At 50.1% G+C, this 21,930-nt stretch overlaps 1 protein-coding gene across 1 annotated transcript in view; it reads right to left on the bottom strand.

Annotated features, from left to right (window-relative positions):
- The window catches only part of LOC148219412 (uncharacterized), a 108,911-nt gene that overhangs the window by 37,508 nt on the left and 49,473 nt on the right, over positions 1-21,930 (bottom strand). The window lies entirely within an intron of this gene.

The raw sequence follows: 21,930 nt of genomic DNA on the forward strand, positions 1-21,930 counted from the left end.
GAGCTCCAACAGCCATGGGTGAAGTTAGGAAGGCTGGCAGTGAAATGTCCCTGTAAGATCTTGCTGCACTTGGCTTTTGGCCCCTTCTGAAGAGCTTTGCCTTCAAGGGCAGGAACATCTTTTCCTGGCTGGGAACTGGAATTCCAGACCCTGGCAGTGTGAGCCATGCAGGAGCATCCAGACTGGGATCATGGGGGCTGGGATGACATGGACTGGGATCCTCCAGACTGGGACTGCACAGACTGGGACCAGATGAATCAGGTCCAAACAGACTGGGATTGTACAGACTGGGATCACATGCACTGGGATTGTACAGACTGGGATCACGTGGACTGGGATTGTACAGACTGGGATCACATGGACTGGGACCATATGGACCGGGATGGCTGCACCAGAACGATGGGAACCGAGGCTGTCCCGCCCCACCCAGGGGTCCCTCCCAGTCCTGCCCAGTCCCGTGTGGGGGCGCAGCCAAAACTCCCCGGAGTGAACGCGGAGATCCCGGAGCGCTGCCGGTGTCGGTCTCTGTCCCGGTGCTGGTCTGGGTTTCAGTCTTGTAACAGTCCTGGAGTGCTCCTGGTGCTGATTCCAGTCCTGGTCTCAAACTTGATCCCAGAGCGGTGCTGGTCTCGGTCTCATTCTCAGTCCTATAGCGGTGCCAGTGCTGGTTCTGTTTTCAGTCTTGGTCTTGGCCTAATTCTCAGAGTGGTCTTGGTCCCAGTGTTGGTACTGGTGCTGGTGTTGGCCCTAGAGTGATGCCAGTGCCAATCTCAGCCTCAGGCCCAGTCCCGGAGCGGTTCCAGTCTCGGTGTTGGTGCCGATGCCGCTCTGATTCTCAGTCCCAGAGTTCTCACAGTGCCAGTGCCGGTCCCAGAGCAGTCCTGGAGCCCTCCCGGTGCCGGTTCCTGTGTCAGTGTGGGCCTCAGTTTTGGTCCCAGTGCCAGTTCTGGTCACACTCTCAGTCTCGGTCTTGGTCCTAGTCCTAGTTCCAGTTCTGAAGTGGTTCTGGTCTCAGTTCCGGTGTCGGATCTGTTCCCACTCTTGGTCTCAGTGTCCATTTTGATTTCAGTCTCTGTCCTGGTTTAGGGCAAATTTGGGGGAAATCCTTCGGAAGGAGCCCCCAGACAGCAAACCCCCACAACTCTTCCCCCCCCCCCCCCACCACCGGTTTCAGGAAGAATTTCCTCAGAGAAGAGTGGAAAAAAACCCCCGTGTTTATTTAACATGCGAAACACTCCCCAGTACAGAAAAAACAACACCAGCTGACAAAAAAACTCTTTCACCGTTCTGAAGGGATGACAAACTCAGAGAGTCTCTCCAGCGAGTGGTCGCCCAGTTATCAGTCTCTGGCGCTGGGGAATGGCTGCTGCAGGTGACAGAATGCAGACTCCTGGTGTTTCTTGGTGTTTCCCAGGTCCCCGTCCGGAACAGGTTCAGATGGTATCCAGGAGAGGGCGGGAACGGGGTGGAAAAGAAAACAGTCCAGGGAAAAAGTTGGACTGCCTAGCTGAACTAAATAATAAGTAAAAGCAAGGGCAAAGCAAAGGAAAGAAAAAGAGGCAGAAGCGAGCAAGCAGGCAAGCAAGCAAGCAAGAGCTAAACCTCTCCTAAACACAGACCATGGGGGAGGTGAGCCGGCTGATAACAAGACAAAACAAAGCTTCACTTTCAGAGTCAGTCCTGAAAGCACAGGGCATAATACCAAACATAATCAGAACACACGATTGGAGATACAAACACCATAACATCACCCTAGGATAGTCTCATTCTTTTTTCTGATGCCATTTCTTGTGACAGTCTTGGTCCCAAAGATTTTAGGCCCATTTGGGTGATTTTATACCAAACTGGGCAGTTTTAGGCTGGATTTTAGGCCACTTTTGGACTCTGTTAGGCTCATGTGTATGATTTTAGACTCCCTTTGTGTGGAGTTGAGGCCCCTTTGGGTGATTTCAGGCCAAACCTGGTGGATTTAAGCTGGACTTGTAGCCCTTTTTTGTGTGATTTTAGGCTAAACCAGGCCCTTTTAGGACCCCGTGGCACTTTGGTCCGGATCATTCCCCTCACAGTTCCCGCCCTTTGTTTGACCCCGCCCCTTTCCCCTCACAGTTCCCGCCCTTTCCTTGGCCCCGCCCATTTCCCCTCACAGTTCCCGCCATTTCCTTGACCCCGCCCCTTTCCAGTCGCAGCCCCGTCTATCTTTAGCCCCTCCCCTTTCTTTCCGACCAAGCCCCTGTGTTCACCACGCCCCTTTCCCCTCCAAGCCCCGCCCATCTCAGGGCGCGTTCCTCTCGCGCATGCTCAGAACACTCGGAGGTGCCTTCCGGGCGCCGCCATCTTTGCTCCCTGTCTGCCTGCCCGGCTTCAGCATGTCCGAGAGCTACGGTGGGGCTGGGGGGATCCATAGGGGATCTATTGGGGACTGAGGGGGGGTCTGAGGATTTCTATAGAGGATTTGGGCTTGCTAATAGAGGATTTGGGGTCTCTGGGGGGTCCCTTATGGGTGATTGATAGGTCTATACGACATTTATAGACTGCTGGTGGAGGTTTTACAGCCCTGGGGGGTTCTGGGGGATTTGATAGGGGATTTGGGCTTGTCTATAGGGGATTTGGGATGCTCTGAGGGGTCCCTAAAGGGGGTCTGGGAGGTCTATAGGGGATCTGTAGGGGACTGGGGGGTCTGAGGTTCTCTATAGATGATTTATGTTTGTCTATAGGGGATTTGTGGGGTCCCTAACGGGGGACTGGGAGGTCTATAGGGGATCTATAGGGAACCGGGGTGGCTTTACAGCCCTGCGGGTTTCTGGGGGTCTGTATAAGGGATTTGGGCTTGTCTGTGGGGGATTTGAGGAGCTCTGGGGCTCCCTAAATGGGGTCTGGGAGGTCTATAGGGGATCTGTAGGGAACTGGAGATCAGTATATGGGATTTATGTTTGTCTATAGGGGATTTGGGGGACTCTGGGAGGTTCCTAAAAGGGGTCTGGGAGGTCTATAGGGGATCTATAGGGTCCAGGAAGGTTTCAGGGTCTCTACAGGGAATTTTGGGGTTCTTAAAGGGAATTCTTGAGAATTTTGTGCTCTGTCCAGGGAATTCTTGGGGTTCCTGTAGGGAATTCTGTGGCTCCTATTGAGAATTTTTGGGAATTTTGGGGTCCTTAAAGAAAATGTGTCGGTCTCTTGGGAACTTTGGGCTCCCCATAAGGAAACGTTGGGGTAATTAAAGGGAATTTTGTAGTGTCTGTTGGGAATTTTTGGGCCTATTTTGAGAACTGTGGGGTCTCCTCCGGGATTTTTGTTTAATTTTGGGTCCAAACATAGGACTTTTTAGGTCCCTATTGGGATGTCTTGAAATTATGGGGTCCTCCAATGGAATTTTGGAGGTTTCCCTAGAATTTTTTTGGGTTCCCTATTGTTATGAATGATATTCTATTTTTCCAATTTATCAAGTAGCAAGATTAAACGTAGCAGTAAATTTTTAATAGTAACAATGATAAATGTATACAACTAAAGTATTGGAGATCAATACAATCAGAGTATTGAATACATATATTTTAGGATAAGTAAAATTTGGCAGTAAGTAATTTAGTATAATTGAGGTTCATATAAAGCATGAGCAAAACCGACCAGGGAGGGCCCCCCCAACCGGGGATCCGGGGAGGGACTCGCCCCTCCTCACGTACCAAAGCATCAAGGCTAACAATCCCCCTTATATACTATGTGCTACACAAGTGTCTGGAAAACTCCTCCTAGTTTCTATTCCTAAAGTCTACGTCACTGTGTGTACGGAGCATGCTCTACTGATGGGTTAGGGGGTCTCTCATCCTTTTGAGGGTTTTATTTCTGATGAAGGCTCGTCGTCTTCATCAGTGACCGAGCTGTGACCTGCAGGTAGTGCATGCTCACTATGTGACTGAACAGATGTTTTCCATAAGACTCTAATTAAATCCCATGCCTGGAATCGTCTCATCTTGGCCCATTTCAAGGTTGAAACTCTATTTCTAGATGGTACTTAGCAGACCTTTGTCCTTCTACTATTCCATTCCAACATCCTTGTTCAACTCCCAACATCTGGAAGATGTCCTTTGACCTGTCTCACCCATCTCCCCACTCATTCTGTAAAAAATGTCTTCTTTTGATCTAAATAAAATTTTGTAAATATAGTTACAATTCAATTACCACGAATCACATTTATCACACGGTTCGAGCAGAACACTGGAGGCAGTGATGACAGGGGGGACAAACAAGGGAAAGGTGTCTGTGATGCTGAGCAAACCTGGATGTGTTTCAGGAATGCAAAGGGCCAACGGCTGAGCCCCAGCCCCTGGCAAGGCAGATCCTGTCCCTCCCTCATTGCTCAGGGCTCTTCCCGGGCCACTGGGCTCTGGGCATGTGCAATGCCAAAGGCAGCACCATGGGGCGGCCCCTGCCAGGCTGCTGAGCAGGGACAAGGAGGCAATGAGGCCCCAGCACAGCAAGGCTCACTTGTCCCCTGCTGGCCTCAGGCCCAGGGCCAGCGTGCATGGCCCAAGTGCTGCAGGAGTTGGCTGTGTCAGGGCCTTTCAGCTGCTGCCCATCCCTGTGCCCTCTGCAGCCCAGGCTGTCCTACGGTGTCCATGCCCTGCGCCTCTGTCCCTGCAGGCTGTCGTCATCCCCCAGCTGCCCCACCTCGCTGGCCCCTTCCTTTGCTGACAGCTCTGCCTCCTGCCTGCCTCTGCCTGCACACACAAAGCCTTGGGCTGCCCCAGACTCCTTCTGGGGGATGTGTTGCACCACAGCTGTACCCTGGGAGAGAAATTCTTGTCTCTTTATATCCAGTCTGGCCCTCATCAGTTTCCTATTGCATTAATTAATTCTCAGGCTGTTTTCTGCTATATCAAAAGGATCCACCATCTCTGAAACTGACCTTCAGCCCCTCCCAGGGCTCTCCTTTGCTCTCCTCAGTCTCCACTGCATTGAGCACAGAGCTCCTTTGCCCCTACACAGTGTTCATATGCTTGCAGCTTCCAAACCCCACCTGGGGAGATCTCTGGGCCCTCTCCAAGATCTTGGCAAATGAGAACATTCTGCTCATAGTCTAAGCAAATCACCAGAAGACAAGACAGGACCTGTCTGTCCTGGCTACTTTTTTCTGGGTGCAGTCCTCGGATAGATGGAATTTTAGATGTAAAATCCCAATTTTGGCCATTGACACCTCGGTGAAAAGGGCAGTTTTCCACTGGAAGGAAAACACAGAGCCCCATGTTTGGTGGTAGATGAGAGACTGCCTGCAGGAGGCCAAGGCCAGCCAGAGCTGTCTGTCCTGGCAGATTTTGGCTTGAAGAACCCTTGCAGATAGAGAACATTTTAGGTGGAGTAGCAATTTCAGCCTTGGGCAGCAGGAAAGAGGGATGGTTTATTTCCCTAGGAAGGAAAGCACAGAGCCCCAGTGCTCCAGAGGCTGATGAGAGGCAGCCCTCGACATGCCAGGGTCAGCCAGACCTGCCTTGTGGCCTCCAGGAGGCCAAACCATCCAGACCCATTCCATGTCCCCTTGGTTCCATGAGGCCCTGTAATGTCACAATGTTCTCCTTGCTTCTGAGGTGTCACAATGGCCCCTGGCTTCCATGAGGCCCTGCAGGGTCACAATGGCCCTTTGGTTCCCCACAGTGTCACAATGGTCTCCATGATTCCATGGGGCCTTGCAGTGCCACAATGGTCTCCATGGATCCACTGTGCCCTGCAGGATCACAAGGGCCCTTTGGCTGCACCAGGCCCTGGAATGCAACAATGGCCTCTTGGTTCCACAAAGCCCTGCTGCTTCACACTGGGCCCTTGGGACCATGCGGCCCAGCAGGGCCACAGTGATGTCCTTGGTGCCATGAGGCCCCACAGTGTCACAATGGCCCCTTGGATCCACGGAGTCCCCAAGGTGTCACAATGGTCTCCACAGGAAGGAAACAACCAAGCCCCAGTGTTGCAGAGGCAGATGTGGGGCAGTCACCAGAGGCCAAGGACAGCCAGACTTGATGGTATTTGCAGATTTGTCTGGGAGTAATCCCTGGATATACAGAATTTTAGAGGTACAATACCAATTTCAGTATTGACATGGACATCTGGAGGAAAAGGATGGCTCTTTTCCATAGGAAGGAAATCATGGACCACCAGTGTTTAAGGGGCAGATGAATGGCGACCATCACAGACCCAGTCCAGGCAGACCTCTCTGTTCTGGCAGCTTTAGTCTGAAAGCAATCCTTGGATATAGGGAATTTCAGAGATGGAATCCTAATTTTGGGCATTTCTGCATTGATAAGAGGGATGGTTTTTGCCATTGGAAAAAAAGCACTGAGCCCCAGTGTTCCAAAAGCAGGTATGAGGCAGTCCCCAAGAGACAAAGGGCAGCCAGACCTGTCTGTCCTGGCAGCTTTCACTTGGGAGAAATCCTTGGATGTACAGAGTTTTGGAGGTGGAATCCCAATTTCAGCCACGGCTGCGTGGTCGAGGTGGATGGTTTCACCATAGCAAAGGAAAGTGAGAAGCCCAAGTGTTTTGGAAGAAGATGAGAGGTGGCCACCCTTAGGCCTAGCCAGCCTGACTTGTCTCTCCTGGTACCTTTCATCTGGGAGCTATCCTTGGACATAGGGATTTTTAAAGGTGGAATCTCAATTTTGGTTGTGGATGCCAGGATTGGAAGAAGAGTTGTTCTCATTAGGAAGGAAAGCACAGAGCCCCAATGTTTCAAAGGCAAATGAAAGGCAGTCTTTAGGAAGCCAAGGCCAGCCAGACTTGACAACGATGGCAGCTTTTGTCTGCAAGCTGTCCTTGGATATAGAGAATTCTGGATGTGGACACTCAATTTTGGCTATGGGCGCCTGGACATGAAAGGTACTTTTTTTCCCGTAGGAAAGAAAACCACACGATCCCAGTGTTTCAAAGGCAGATGAGAGGTGGCCTCTGGGTGGCCAAGGCAGTCAGATCTGTCTGTCCTGGCAGATTTCACCTGGGAACAATCCTTGCATCTAAGGAAATTTGGAGCAGGAATCCCAATTTTGGCCATGGGCACCTGGAGGAGAATGACAGTCCTTTTCCATAGGAAGGAAAGCACAGAGCCCCAGAGTGGGAAGACAGATTGAAAGGATAGTACAGAAGGCAATCTCTCCCAATGAATTACAGCTGTACTGATGACTGAGGAGTGGAAACATCTGTGCCTGCCCAAGGAGTTGTGGTGTTCTAAAAGAGTGGGTTAGCTGGCTGACCCAGAGTCTGCTGCAGTTTGGGATGGAGTCTGCTGGCTGTGCTGTGAGGAGGTAAGGGACATGCAGTCGTGCAAGAGACAGATAATGTAAGAAGATGTTGTGTGAGGATGTCCTGGGGTACAGTACAAAAATGTGTATTCTATCACCATCTCTTAAAATGTAGGAGGGGTGGTGATCCTTATCTCTGTGGGAGATATCCTCTGCTGATGTGCCCTCTGATAAGATCGGGGGATGATCATCGTTATCTTTTCACAACCCATCCTTCCTCCAGAAGATATATTCTGTTAATGGGCCATTAAGTCCTATTGTGTGACTGATAAGATTACATCATCCCATTGGGAGATGCCCCAGCCCAGAGCTGGAGCCAAGCCTTTCCTACCTAGATAAAATACTGGGGTTTGGGACCCGAGGGCAGCCCTTTCCACTGGATCCCAGAGGAAAGTCGGACCATTTCACATCATCGCTGAATCTTTGAAGGAAAACTGCACCTTCTACAGGAGCACTGCTTCAACTGAACCACATCTGTCATCCAGGAGGACTGCAGCCACCATTTAACGGGACTGCTACCAACACCCTGACTGACAGGGTGTCAGGTTGTATTTCTGACTGTGTTGGTGGTTGTTTCTTTTATATTATTGCATGTATTTTATTTTTTCTCTTTTCTCCTATTAAATTGTATTACTGACTTGGAGTCTCGCACTGGTTTTACTTTCAAACCAACACATTTATTGGCGCCCAACGTGGAGCAAGAAGGGTACTGAGAAAAGTCAGTATTACAATTTCTTTTTCTCCATGATTCTCAACATGCTTACATGGGTTTTATATCTTGCTCTCTATATTTTTCCACACATGGGGAACTATCTGCCAGCTGTAATGCTGCTGTGTAGACCAGGATATGGTATAAAAATTGCTTTATTAGCCTATTATGTCTACTGCATGATAACCTCTGAGGCAATGAACATAATTCGGAATATATACCCGACTTTGTTTGCTTGTCCTATTCTAGGTTGCTACATCCGGGGTTTTAACAATCACACCCAGCCCTTGGGGGGAGGGGTAAAGGATGTTTTTTTCCAGTATTTCCGGCCTGATAAAGTAGTTTTTGGAAATGTTGAGTTCCCGCTGGATGCTAAGGACAGCATAATATTGTTGTTAGTTCTGCTTTGTCTCCTCTGCACAGCCTCCAACATGCTTAGAAACAAAACATTACATGGTGTACTGCAGCGTATTCTTGAGGAAGAGGAAAAAACAAACAAATCAACTTTGTCCACGTCTGCACAGAATGTCACAAAGAGGAGAAGAACCAAACACAAAGCAACAGTGTCCGTGTCTATGAAGACTGCCACAGAGGAGAAAAAAGCCAGAAGCAATGCAACAGTGTCCGTGTCTACACAGCCAGCCAGAGAGGAGAAAAAAGCCAGAAGCACCATCAGCATCTCCACAAAAACCATCACCGAACCAGAACAGCCTAGACCAGTAGCAGTTGCCCCCGTTCAGAAGAAGAAATCAAAGAGCAAATCTGTTCGCATAGTGACTGACGAGGACGTGGCAGGACCTTTGCACCCAGCAGAAGAGACAGAGCCAGAAATCATCACTCGCTCTCTGTCCCTGGGTGAGCTGCGTGACCTGCGGAGGGAATTCACCCGTCAGACAAATGAGTCCATCTTGACCTGGCTGCTCCGCATCTGGGATGCTGCAGCCAATGACACCATTCTGGATGGATGTGAGGCCAGGCAACTGGGATCTCTGTCCCGGGATGTGGTCATTGACCAGGGGATTGGGAGAACCCAAGAAACTCTCAGCCTCTGGCGGCGACTGCTGACAAATGTGAAGGACAGGTACCTTTGTAAAGAAGATCTCCAGGTGCACCAAGGAAAATGGAGCACAATAGAACAAGGTATCCGATGCCTGAGGGAATTGGCCGTGCTGGAGATCATTTTCTCAGAAGATGAGAGATTTCCTAAAAGCCCAGACTGTGTCCGGTGCACGTCACAAATGTGGTTTGAGATTCACATGGCTTGGACCAGAGATGTATTCCCGTTACCTGGCAACGCTGCAGTGGAGGGAAGGTGAGGACATGGTAGGCGTCTTGGCCAATAAACTAAGAATTTATGAGGACACTGTCACAGCCCCATTTCGTACCCATGTCTCATCCGTGGAAACAAGGCTGGTGGAGCAAGTCCGAAGCTTGATTGAAGAGGACCATCAGAAACTAAAAAAAAAGAACTTAAGGAAAACAACTACCAGATCTCTCCAGAACCAACAAGAGTTTCTGCCATTAGGAGCTGGTGTTCCTCAGGCAGGGAGAGAGGACGCACTCCACGAGGTAACCTCTGGTTTTTCCTTCAGGAGCATGGAGAAGACATGAGGAAGTGGGATGGAAAACCCACCTCCTTCTTAGCAGCCCGGGTACGTGAGCTGAAAAGAGGGACACCTACCCCAAAAAGCTCATCTAGAGTCAATGCTGCTCCAGTCTCTCATGTACAGAACTCTAGACAGTATCAGAATGATGATATGACTGATCCTCTTGAAGGAACCTCAAGAACCTATTTACAGGGAGAGACCAACATGTACCAAGATCAGGAATAGAGGAGCCCTGCCTCTAGCCAGGTAGAGGAGAGGGATAATCGGATCTATTGGACTGTGTGGATCCGATGGCTTGGCACATCTGACCCACAAAAACATAAGGCTTTGGTTGACACCGGCGCCCAATGTACTCTGATGCCATCAAAGTATGTAGGAGAAGAATCCATCTCTATTTCTGGGGTAACAGGAGGATCCCAGCAGCTGACTGTAGTGGAGGCTGAAGTGAGTTTAACTGGGAACAGGTGGCAGAAACACCCCATCGTGACTGGCCCAGAGGCCCCATGCATCCTTGGCATAGACTATCTTAGAAATGGATACTTCAAAGACCCAAAAGGATATCGCTGGGCTTTCGGGATAGCTGCTGTAGAGACAGACAACATTAGAAAACTGAGCACCTTGCCTGGTCTTGCAGATGACCCCTCTGCTGTGGGACTACTGAGAGTTGAAGAGCAACAGGTACCAATCGCCAGAACAACAGTACACCGCCGGCAATACCGTACTGACAGAGACTCAGTGATTCCCATCCATGAAATGATTCGAGAGCTGGGGAGCCAAGGGGTGGTCAGCAAAACCCACTCACCCTTCAACAGCCCCATCTGGCCTGTGCGTAAATCAGAAGGAGAATGGAGATTGACCGTAGACTATCGTGCATTGAATGAGGTGACTCCACTGCTGAGCGCTGCTGTGCTGGACATGCTGGAACTGCAGTACGAGCTGGAGTCCAAGGCAGCAAAGTGGTACGCCACTATCGATATCGCCAATGCATTTTTCTCCATTCCTCTGGCAGCAGAATGCAGGCCTCAGTTTGCTTTCACCTGGAGGGGCGTGCAGTACACCTGGAATCGTCTGCCCCAGGGGTGGAAGCACAGTCCCACCATCTGTCATGGACTGATCCAGGCTGCACTGGAAAAGGGTGAGGCCCCCGAACATCTACAGTATATCGATGACATCATTGTATGGGGCAGCACAGCAGGGGAAGTCTTTGAGAAAGGAGAGAAGATTATCCAGATTCTGCTGAAAGCTGGTTTTGCCATTAAGCGAAGTAAAGTTAAGGGACCGGCTCAGGAAATTCAGTTTCTAGGAGTCAAGTGGCAAGATGGACGTCGTCAGATCCCAACAGGGGGAATTAATAAGATCACCGCTATGTCTCCACCTACCAACAAGAAGGAAACACAAGCTTTCCTAGGTGCCATAGGCTTTTGGAGAATGCACATTCCTGAGTACAGTCAGATTGTGAGCGCTCTCTACCTGGTTACCCGCAAGAGGAACGATTTCCACTGGGGCCCTGAGCAGCAGCAAGCCTTTGCCCAGATCAAGCAGGAGATTGCTCATGCAGTAGCCCTTGGCCCAGTCAGGACGGGACCAGATGTGAAGAACGTGCTCTACTCTGCAGCCGGGAACCATGGTCTGTCCTGGAGCCTGTGGCAGAAGGTGCCTGGTGAGACTCGGGGTCGACCACTGGGATTCTGGAGTCGAAGCTACAAAGGATCTGAAGCCAACTACACTCCCACAGAGAAGGAGATCTTGGCTGCCTATGAAGGAGTTCAAGCTGCCTCAGAGGTGGTTGGCACAGAAACACACCTCCTCCTGGCACCCTAAATACCAGTGCTGGGCTGGATGTTCAAGGGAGAGGTGCCTTCCACACATCACGCCACTGACACCACACGGAGCAAGTGGATTGCCCTCATCACTCAGCACGCCCGTATTGGGAATCTAAATCGCCCTGGGATTCTGGAAATAATTACAAACTGGCCTGAAGGTGAGACTTTTGGATTGTCTTCTGAAGAAGAAGAGGAGCAAGTGGCACGTGCTGAGGAAGCCCCACCATATAATGAGCTACCGGAGGCTGAAAGACGATATGCCCTCTTCACTGATGGCTCCTGCCGAATTGTAGGCACTAACCGGAAATGGAAAGCTGCAGTATGGAGCCCCACACGACAAGTTGCACAAGCTACTGAGGGACAAGTTGGACCGAGTTAGGTCGCAGAGCTAAAAGCCGTCCAGTTGGCTTTGGATATTGCTGAATGAGAGAAGTGGCCAAGGCTCTATCTCTACACTGACTCATGGATGGTAGCTAATGCTCTGTGGGGATGGCTGGATCGCTGGAAAAAGGCCAACTGGCAGCACAGAGGGAAACCAATCTGGGCAGCTGAGATTTGGCAGGACATTGCTGCCCGAGTAGAGAAATTGACCATAAAGGTTCGACACGTGGATGCACATGTACCCAAAAGCCGGGCTAATGAAGAACATCACAACAACGAGCAGGTGGACCGAGCTGCCAAAGTGAAAGTATCACAGGTGGATCTAGACTGGCAGCACAAGGGAGAATCATTCCTAGCTCGTTGGGCCCATGATGCCTCTGATCATCAGGGGAGAGATGCAACGTACCGATGGGCCCGTGACTGAGGGGTGGACCTTACCATGGACAGTATCTCCCAGGTCATCCACGACTGCGAGACCTGTGCCGCAATCAAACAGGCCAAGTGGGTGAAGCCTTTGTGGTACGGTGGACGATGGTCGAAGTAAAGGTATGGGGAAGCCTGGGATATTGACTACATCACCCTTCCCCAAACCCGCCAGGGCAAACGCTACGTACTGACCATGGTGGAAGCAACTACAGGATGGTTAGAGACCTACCCTGTGCCTCATGCCACTGCCCGGAACACCATCTTGGGCCTAGAAAAACAAGTCCTTTGGAGGCATGGTACCCCTGACAGAATTGAGTCAGACAACGGAACCCATTACAAGAACGGCCTTATCAACACCTGGGCCAAAGAACATGGCCAGCTGCCAGGAAAGTTGAATGGTGTAATGGACTCCTTAAGACTACTTTGAAAGCACTTGGTGGTGGAACCTTCAGAAATTGGGAAATGAACTTGGCCAAAGCCACCTGGATGGTTAACACCCGAGGGTCCATCAATCGAGCCAGTCCTGCCCACTCTGAACCCCTGCACACAGTGGATGGGGTCAAAGTCCCTGTGGTACACATGAAAGGTATTTTAGGAAAGACTGTTTGGATTAATCCCACCACAGGCAAAGGCAAACCAATCCGTGGGATTGTTTTTGCTCAAGGACCTGGTTGCACTTGGTGGGTAATGCAGAAAGATGGGGAAACCCGTTGTGTACCGCAAGGAGACCTAATTTTTAGTGAGAACTGTATGTAAGGTTTCATTTTGTATTATATATCTGTAAGAGGGTATTGGTTTGGGTGTGATGTAGATGGTAATAGAATAAGGGGTGGATTATGTCCTGGGGTACAATGCAAAAATGTGTATTCTATCACCATCTGTTAAAATGTGGGAGGGGTGGTGATCCTTATCTCTGTGGGAGATATCCTCTGCTGATGTGCCCTCTGATAAGATCGGGGGATGATCATCGTTATCTTTCCACAACCCATCCTTCCTCCAGAAGATATATTCTGTTAATGGACCATTAAGTCCTATTGTGTGACTGATAAGATTACATCATTCCATTGGGAGATGCCCCAACCAGGGGCAGGAACCAAGCCTTTCCTACCTAGATAAAAAACTGGGGTTTGGGACCCGAGGGCATGATACCGAAATAATGAGAAAAAGGACTAATGTAGATATAGTAGTAGTCATGCTAAGGCTTAGAAAACTGCAGTTCTCAGACAGGCCCTGGGAACCAGCCCTGGGAATGAGCTGGGGACTGTGGAAACAATAATTAAAGATTATTAAAGAATTTAGTGGAGCATATAAGAACATCTAGAAACTTTCAGGATAAGGCTGAAGTATAATAATAAATAAAGGGTTCTGGTGATGGGAAAACATGCAAGGGGGAATTAAAGGGGGGTAGCCTATAGTTTTGAATAGACAAGCATGCAAAATTTATAACTTTTAGGAATGATATCTACAAGATTTATGTATCTGTATTGTCTTGAAGAATGTGTACCTCTGCACGTGGACTGCTTTGTAAAAAGGTATAAAAAACTTGACGAAAAAGGGAACTGTGGGATCCTGACTTTGGACGCTAGTCCGCAGGTTCCCCGGGCCCTGAATAAAGCACCACATAAACTGACACTCTGTTAGTTTGTGTTCTGTTTGGGGCATCGGGCAGCAGGCAGACCTTTCTACTGGATCCCAGAGGAAAGTTGGACCTTTTCCACATCATCGCTGGATCTTCAGAGGAAAACTGCACCTTCTACAGGAGCACTGCTTCAACTGAACCACATCTGTCATCCAGGAGGATTCAGCCACCATTTATACGGACTGCTACCAACACCCTGACTGACAGGGTGTCAGGTTGTATTTTTGACTGTGTCGGTGGTTGTTTCTTTTATATTATTGCATGTATTTTATTTTTTCTCTTTTCTCCTATTAAATTGTATTACTGACTTGGAGTCTCGCACTGGTTTTACTTTCAAACCAACACATCTTGTTATGGAAAACATCTGCTCAGTCACATAGTGGGCATGCGCTACCTGCAGGTCACACAGCGGACACTGATGAAGACGACGAGCCTTCATCGGAAATAAGACCCTCAAAAGGATGAGAGATCCCCTAACCCATTAGGAGAGCATGTGCCATACAACATAGTGATGTAGATTTTAGGAATAGAAACTAGGAGGAGTTCTCTAGAAACTTCTGTAGCATATAGTATATAAATAGGATTTTTGGCCTTGATGCTTTGGTACGTGAGGAATGGCGAGCCACTCCCCATATCCCCGGTCAGTTTTGCTCATGCTTTATATGAACCTCAATTATACTAAATTATATTCTCAAATATATGCATTTTGATTGTATTCATCTCCAATACTTTAATTGTATCCATTTATAATTGTTACTATTAATTTAATTTAATCTCGTTGCTTGATAAACTGGAAAAATAGAACGTCATTCATAACATTATCAAACAAGTCAGAGCAAGAGAATGAGAAAATAATTCCTACGAAAACATCTTCCCCTCACCCTTCCCTCCTTCCCGGATTTCCTGTTATTCTCCATTCCCTCCCCTGTCCCCACACAGGGGATGGGGGTCACAGTCAGATCGTGTCACTGTTCCCGGTTCCTGTCTGCAGTACAGAGGTGGCTGCCCTGTCCCCGGGACTGTACCTTGGAAGCTTCAGACTTCTCGATCTGTCCACTCCATCTCCCCCTCCAATATGCTTTTTTGCTTTTTTTTTTTTTTTTTTTTTTTTTTTCTTTTTTTAGTAAAACAAAACAATATTCATAATTCTCTTAAGTCTTTGTTTTTCCCTAGTTCAAGAATTTAACACAGCCTTGGCTGAACAACAGTCCATGTCAATTAGCACCGTTTTCTAGAAGTGACAATCTCTTTCGTTCCTTCTTACCTACAAGTCCCTGGCCCTGTTTCCAAGCAGATTCCCAGGGTTTGTTTAAGTCACATTCACCCTGTTCCTTTCACCCGTCACTGCCGGAGCCCCCTCACCTGCTCACCCTCGCAGGTTCCTCCAAACGCGTGTCCCTGCCCGCGGGCTGGGCTGGGCTGAGCTGAGCTGAGTTGAGCTGAGCTGAGCCGGGCTGGGCTGGGCTGGGCTGAGCTGAGCTGAGCTGAGCTGAGCTGAGCTGGGCTGGGCTGGGCTGGGCTGGGCCGGGCTGGGCTGGGCCGGGCTGGGCTGGGCTGAGCTGAGCTGGGCTGGGGGCAGCGAGCCCGGCAGAAACCAACACCCGCGGGACGCTTTGGTTCGCAGGGCCCGAAGGTCCGGGGTTCCTCCCTTTCCCCTGTTCCACTTGATTTAGGATTAAATTTTTGGAGGGGATAAAGGCGTGTTTTTTCTCCAGCACTGGGTGGGTTTTTCCCTTGCATGGAGCACTTGGGCCTTCCCCGGGCCCCTTCTGCCCTCTTGCAGAACCAGTGGCATTTTCCACCACGCACAGTTTGTAACCAAGAGGCGGCTGCAGCCGAGGAGGCTCCAAGCGCCTCCTTCCAGGCTGACTCTGCAGATGCCGAGGCTGCTCTGGGCTCTGCCAGGGCTCAGCTCTGGGCGAGGCTGGGCTCGCTCTCCCCTCGCATTGCTCGGGGCAGCTGAGTCACAGGGGGAGAAGGCAGGGACACAAGGGTGTTGAGGTTTTAAGAGAGTTTTTATTCAAAAAACTTCCATAACAAACAGTCCTAACGACCCTAACTAACTAGCAGTGCTAACTACCATACCTAACTAGTCCTAACTACTGTAACAAAAAGCTGTTCTCAAGTGCTTCATCTCCTCTGCTGCACCCGTGGTTGCTTTGCTGCAGCGATCAGAGGGGTCAGGCTGGAGAGAGGCTTGGCTGATGATAAAAATGGGTGCTGACCAAAGGATAAAAAAGAAAGAAATGAACCATTACTTTCCAGAGTCAAGTTCCTGGACGAAGGGGAATGGTTTGAAACTCCAGAGACGGAAGCAAGCTCAGATTAGGTCTAAGGAGGAATTTTTTTACCAGGGGAAACACTGACAGAGGGTGCCCGGAGATGTGGGAGGTGCCTCCTCCCTGGAAGCATCCAAGCTCAGGTCAGGCAGGGCTCTGAGCCACTTGAAGATGTCCCTGCTCGTTGTGGGTCAGCAGGTCCAGATGACCTCGAACGGACCCAGACAACCCCAACCAGGCGAGGATTCTGCTTGCTTTGCGTGTGAAAAGCAGCGAGGCTGGAGATTATCGGAGGGGGGTCCCCCAAGAAAACCCCTCCCTGGCGCTGCTGTTTCCCCTGCAGCCGCTTCGCGCTCACCTGCAGCAGCTCCTGGGCAGAGAAGCGCCGCTCGTCGTCCGAGTCCAGGCTGCACTCGAGGAAGTCCCGCAGCAGAGCCGACAGGCGCCGCGGCTCCTGCAGCTGCGGGGTCCCGTTCTGCCGGATCAGAGCCCGAGCCTGCAGGAAAAGCAAAGGCAGCGCTGTGCCAGCTTCCTTCACACCCACAGCTGCTCACATCGACCCCGGTAACTCAGCCCCAGCTCCGGGGGCAGTTTCCTCCCTGGCAGAGATGCTGCTCACGGCTCATTTTTCTGTGCCAACCAATAACCCCAAACCCTGATGCAGCCACAGCCATTGCAACACCCAAATGATCTTGCTTGAGAGGCCATTTAGTTGTCTGACTTTGTTAGTAGGAACCTCCATCAGAAACAGCACATTTTGCTTCTCCAAATACGGACACCAGCTTTACAGGCCATTTTCAAGAGTCAGTGTGGTCTGCGTGTGTTATTTTAAATTGCATCAAACACATGTCTGCAGTGCCACTGACACTGAAGTAAATGAATTCCTGATGCCCCATCCCAGAAATTGCCAGGCAAGGAACAGGAGGTTGGGGTTGCTGAAAGCTCAGGCTTGATGACAGAAAAGTAGCTTGGACTAGGAAGGAAATAGGTTGGACTACAGGGATGTTAAGCAATCATCTTCATGTTTTAGACAAGCTTCCCAGTGAGAAAAATCAGGGGGGAGTTCAACTTAAACCTCTCTTAAAAACCTCTTTTAGAAACTCCTTCAGAGAACTTGTTGGGTTTGGGGATGGGTTTTGGGGTTGGTTTGTGTTTTTTTTCCAAGATAACATTAGAGCTGATACACTGGCTTCACATTTTCAGGTCATCCTCACTGACAGAAGAGCTGCAACAATTTGAAACCCAAAGCAAATTGTTGCTGGAGACTGCAGAATATTCATCTGCGTTCAGGCTCGAGTCTCCTGGGAATTCCCTTCCCAATATGCAGAAACCTCCAGCAGCTCCTCCCAGTGCAGGGTCAGCCTGTGCTCACAGGCCTCTGCAAACACTGGAGAATTTGCCTCTTACCATAGCCCCTGTTTCCTTGAAGTAAGGAGGTTCTCCTTCCACCATCTCGATGGCCACAATGCCGAAGGACCAAATGTCCACCTTGGGGCCATAAGGAGACCTGGTCACAACTTCTGGGGCCATCCAGTGAGCAGTGCCCACCATGGAGCTGCACTGGTCCTGCTCAGGGCTGAGCTGAGCACAGAGGCCAAAATCAGCTGAGGACAGAAACAAACACTGTCAAAGACAGCTGCAATGAGGAAACCAAGCACAAAGATTCCCCACTCTCAAGGTGAGAATGCAGTAGTGAAGTCAGCTGGAAAAGTCCTCAGGGCTGTGGCCAAGGAATGATGGAACTGGACCCTTAAATAAACCCTCAGCGTTCATGCAGTGGCTTTTACTGATTCCCTTGCAGTTTAGATTCCAACTCCCGTCCCTCTGGAAGGGCCATGCCCAGAGCAAAGCCACTCCTGACACTCTGCTCCTCTCCTGAGCTCTCTGCACGGGGCAGCCGCTCTCAGCTGGCAGCAGGGGCCGGGCAGTGCCAGCAGCAGCACTTGTGGGGCTCTGACCATCACTGGAAACAGCCTCACACTCACACCCCGGGAGCACCGTGCCTGGCCACGAACACCCACCCAGCTTGACAGAGCCAGCCATTCCCAGAAGGATGTTGGAGCTCTTCAGATCTCTGTGGATCACCCGCTTGGAATGGAGGAAATCCAGGCCCTGCAGACACTGAGAGACAACAAGAAACACAAGAATAAAAATCAATTGTCACAACACATCACACAAGAAAGGACAGTTTGGAATTCTCCCAGCAGCAACTTTGCTGTGACAGGCCAGGAGACAGTCCAGGCAAATGGTTCAAGGCAAAGCTGAGAACAGCAAATCAAATCAAATCAAAGAAAGACAGAGAGAGTACCACAGCAGCAGGAAAGAGGACAAGAACAGAGTAGAAGTGTAGTGATACTGGCAGGCCACTGACTTCAGAGGCTCTTTCTTCTCCAATTCATAAAAACAACACAGAAACAAAGCCCTGAGCATGGAGCCCCTCCTGCTCTCACAGCCTGTTTGGAAGGACCATCGTGTCCAAGCCATGGGAAGCACAAGCAGGATCCCTCACCTCCCGACTGACAGCTGCCATCTCTCCTTCAGCCATGCGTGTCTGTCTGACAACGTCCTGCAAAGTTGCTCCATCCACGTATTCCATCACCAGCCAGAGATCTTCGTCAACAAGGAAGCTGGAAGAGGAAAACAACAGCATGGAGATGAATGTGCACTGCTCAATTCCCCCATGGAAAAGCCTCGAGTGGAGTTTTGTTTCCAGGTCACTTGTCAATGAGAACACGATCAGATGGAGAGACATTCCTGCACAGACCTTGGAATCTGCACAGTCTGAAGGAGAAGGAGACACCTGTGAGAAAGGAGATGCCTTAGATGGCAAGCAAGTGAAAAACGCAGTTTAGCAACAGCCCAGATCAGTGTGGAACCACAACACTTGCCCCCAGCTGGTTCAGCATCTGAACTCATCAGTTCCACCATTCCCTCCAGAACAAGGCAATGCAACTTCCAGAGTTATCCAGGCAAGGAGGCCGTACAGCACTTGGGACAAAAGTTATCAACTCTTTGGAAAACCTTACACAAAGTCCCTTCAGAAACAGGCAAGGCCATTGAAAAATGGGCAAATGAGGCATTTCTGGAAACCTGGACTTCCTGGCATCTGCAGCAATGGAAAAGAGTTGGGAAGAAGAAGCCAAGGGAAATAATTTCTGCCATGGTTTTTCAGCACTTGTCATAAGGCACAGCAAAGGGGTTCAGCTTGAAGAAAAAAACCAAACAAAAGCATGGAGGGAGTGAACTGCCAGGCTGTTGTTGAAGATATGGCCAGGTCAGGCTTTTTCAGAAGAGGCTACTGACTACGAATGAAAGATTAACACAGGGCCCTTGCACAGGATAAGACCTGAAGCACTCACCTGTCCAAAAAGATGACAATGTTGGGGTGGTTCTTGCCTTTCAGGAGCAGGATCTCATTCACAGCTCGTTCCCTGTTCTGCTCTCTGAGACTCATTTTCTTTATGGCCACCTGAAGTGACATTGCAGACCTTTAGCTGGAGGGGTCTGTGGCAGGAGACCACAGCAAGCATGGAGTGAATCTTTTTGGAGCGACAGAGCCAGGCTGTGCCAAACTGCCTTGGCATGGGACACCAGAGCTCAGCAAGTGCCATGCCCACAGCCCATTTCTCTGCTGGCTGGGGGCTGCTTACAGGACACGTGGCCAGAGACATTTGGCCTTGTAAGCTCTGCAGAAATGGTCCCTCAGCTGTCAGCCTCAAAGCTCTAACAACATTTTCTGCACCTACAGAATCTGCATCTTCTCAAATGGCCTTAGTTTATCACCACTCCGGTGATGATCATCATCATCATCATCGTTATTATTTAAACACATTTTGCAAGCAGGAGGTAATTCTGATGCTGTGAAACAGAGCAAAACAGCCCAGAACCCTTTAGCAATTCTATGGGACTTGGTCATGATTTCAAATGCCACTGCTCTGTTTGGGATTGCACAATAAAGCAGACACAGACATCCATTGTCACTGACACCAGACCCAGTTGTGTTTCAACTGCAGCGTTTAGGAGAGAGCTTTGCTCTGGACATCCATCTTCTCATTTCTCTCCCTCTCTCTCTGTGAACAGCTGCAGTAGGACTAAAACCCCAAACTGAGCCCAAGCAGGATCTCTCCCTAATTAGGCCTTTGAAGATGAAAAGCAGGATGGAAAAACTGCTAAATAGTGTTCCTGTCCAAGGCTGGGATGAAGATAAATTGGGCCTCAGTCTCCACCTGCTGATGCATTCATGGTTTTAGATATGAAGACCAAGCCATGGTGTCCGGCTCTGACAGATACCACTGCCCTCCTTGCATTCCTCTGGGCACTTCAGAAGCACCAAGGCTGTCCCAGATGTGTTCTGAAGGCTGACACTGCTCTGCCTTCAGAGGAGCAGCCTGTGCAGGAAAGCTCTGCTGGGCCCCCAAAGCTGCAGCCACAGCTCCCAGCAGAGGGGAAAGCCCTCGGGAGCTGCCAGACGTGCTGGACGTGGTGGCACTGACCTCTCCTCCAGTGGCCCTGTCGAGTCCTTTATAAACAGTTCCAAAAGCCCTGGAGACAAAACAGCAGAGAAGAAAGAAGCAGAGCTTTAGGCTCTGGGAGTGAAAGGCAGCCCAGACAGGAGATCTCTGCTGCCTGCAGCATTCACAAAACACCTGCGTGCATCGACCCTTCAAACAGCAGTGCAGCAGCCACCAGCCGTCTGCCATGCAAGGTGTGCAAGAGAAAACTGAGCCCAACACGAAGGAAAAGGGCTGGAGCGAATGTCCACACTGAATTCCTTTAGTTCAAAACCTGAGGTGGGAGTTGGTGTCTAAAGAAGTGGAAAAGAATGTATTTCATCCTTTTGCATTTCCTGCCTAAGACTTGCAGGATCCACAAGGGCCCTGCCATCAGGCAGGTGATGCATTTTCCCCTCGAGTGCAGCAGCTCTGTGTCTGTTACTGAATGCATGGAGTTTATTACCTGTGCTGAAAAAAGCACTTCTTAGTTCTTCTTGAGAACTGTTTTCTGAGAGTCACCAGATGGTGAGTTGCTCTTTAGGGCAATCAAATTCCAGGCACAGAAGACCTTCCAGGTCCTGCTCCTTGCTGCAGGCAGGACACTGCCAGCCTCAGAGGCCTTTGACTGTGCCTTCTGACCACAGTTATCAATTCTGATCAAAACTGAGAGACAGCAGGATCATACCCCAGTGTCGGAGGGTGTTTGGAGCTCTCCTGACTCCAGCAAAATACCTGGGCCCTGCTTGTGCAGAAGGAACTGCCATGCACTTACCCTTGGCCAATCTGCTCCAGTCCCAGGTATTTCTCAGCAGGCTCCCCCACGCTCACGATGTTCCCTGAAAGAAACCACGTGGAAGATGCTCCCTCCCAGATGGAGACCCCGCCTTGCAGCAGAGCCAGAATGCAGCCCCACTCCCTGGGGCCATGAGCCCCTTGGTGTCAGCTGGGGAAGGACAATGAATGACTCGGTGACATTCAGCTGCAGAGCAGCACTGGGTGCAGCTCATGCTGAGACACACACACAGCACCCTGCTCTGGCACACAGGAACAGAACAGACGTACTCAGCTGCATCAGGCACCGCTCCCCTGTCCCCTCTGGCTGCAGGGCTGTGCTGCTGTCAGAATGTTCAGCCCAGGATCCCACAGCGGAGGGAGGTTCAGTGTGCTCTTCCCAAGCAGAAGGAGGTTCCTCGTCCTCTTCCCAAAATGCTGCAGGTTCTCCATCCTCTTCCCAAGCAGAGGCAGGTTCTCCATCATCTTTCCAAGCCGCGAGACGTTCACCATCCACATCCCGTG

The sequence above is a fragment of the Sturnus vulgaris genome, unplaced genomic scaffold (assembly GCF_052056855.1).
Source record: "Sturnus vulgaris isolate bStuVul1 unplaced genomic scaffold, bStuVul1.hap1 Scaffold_141, whole genome shotgun sequence".
NCBI classification, from domain to species: Eukaryota; Metazoa; Chordata; class Aves; order Passeriformes; family Sturnidae; genus Sturnus; species Sturnus vulgaris.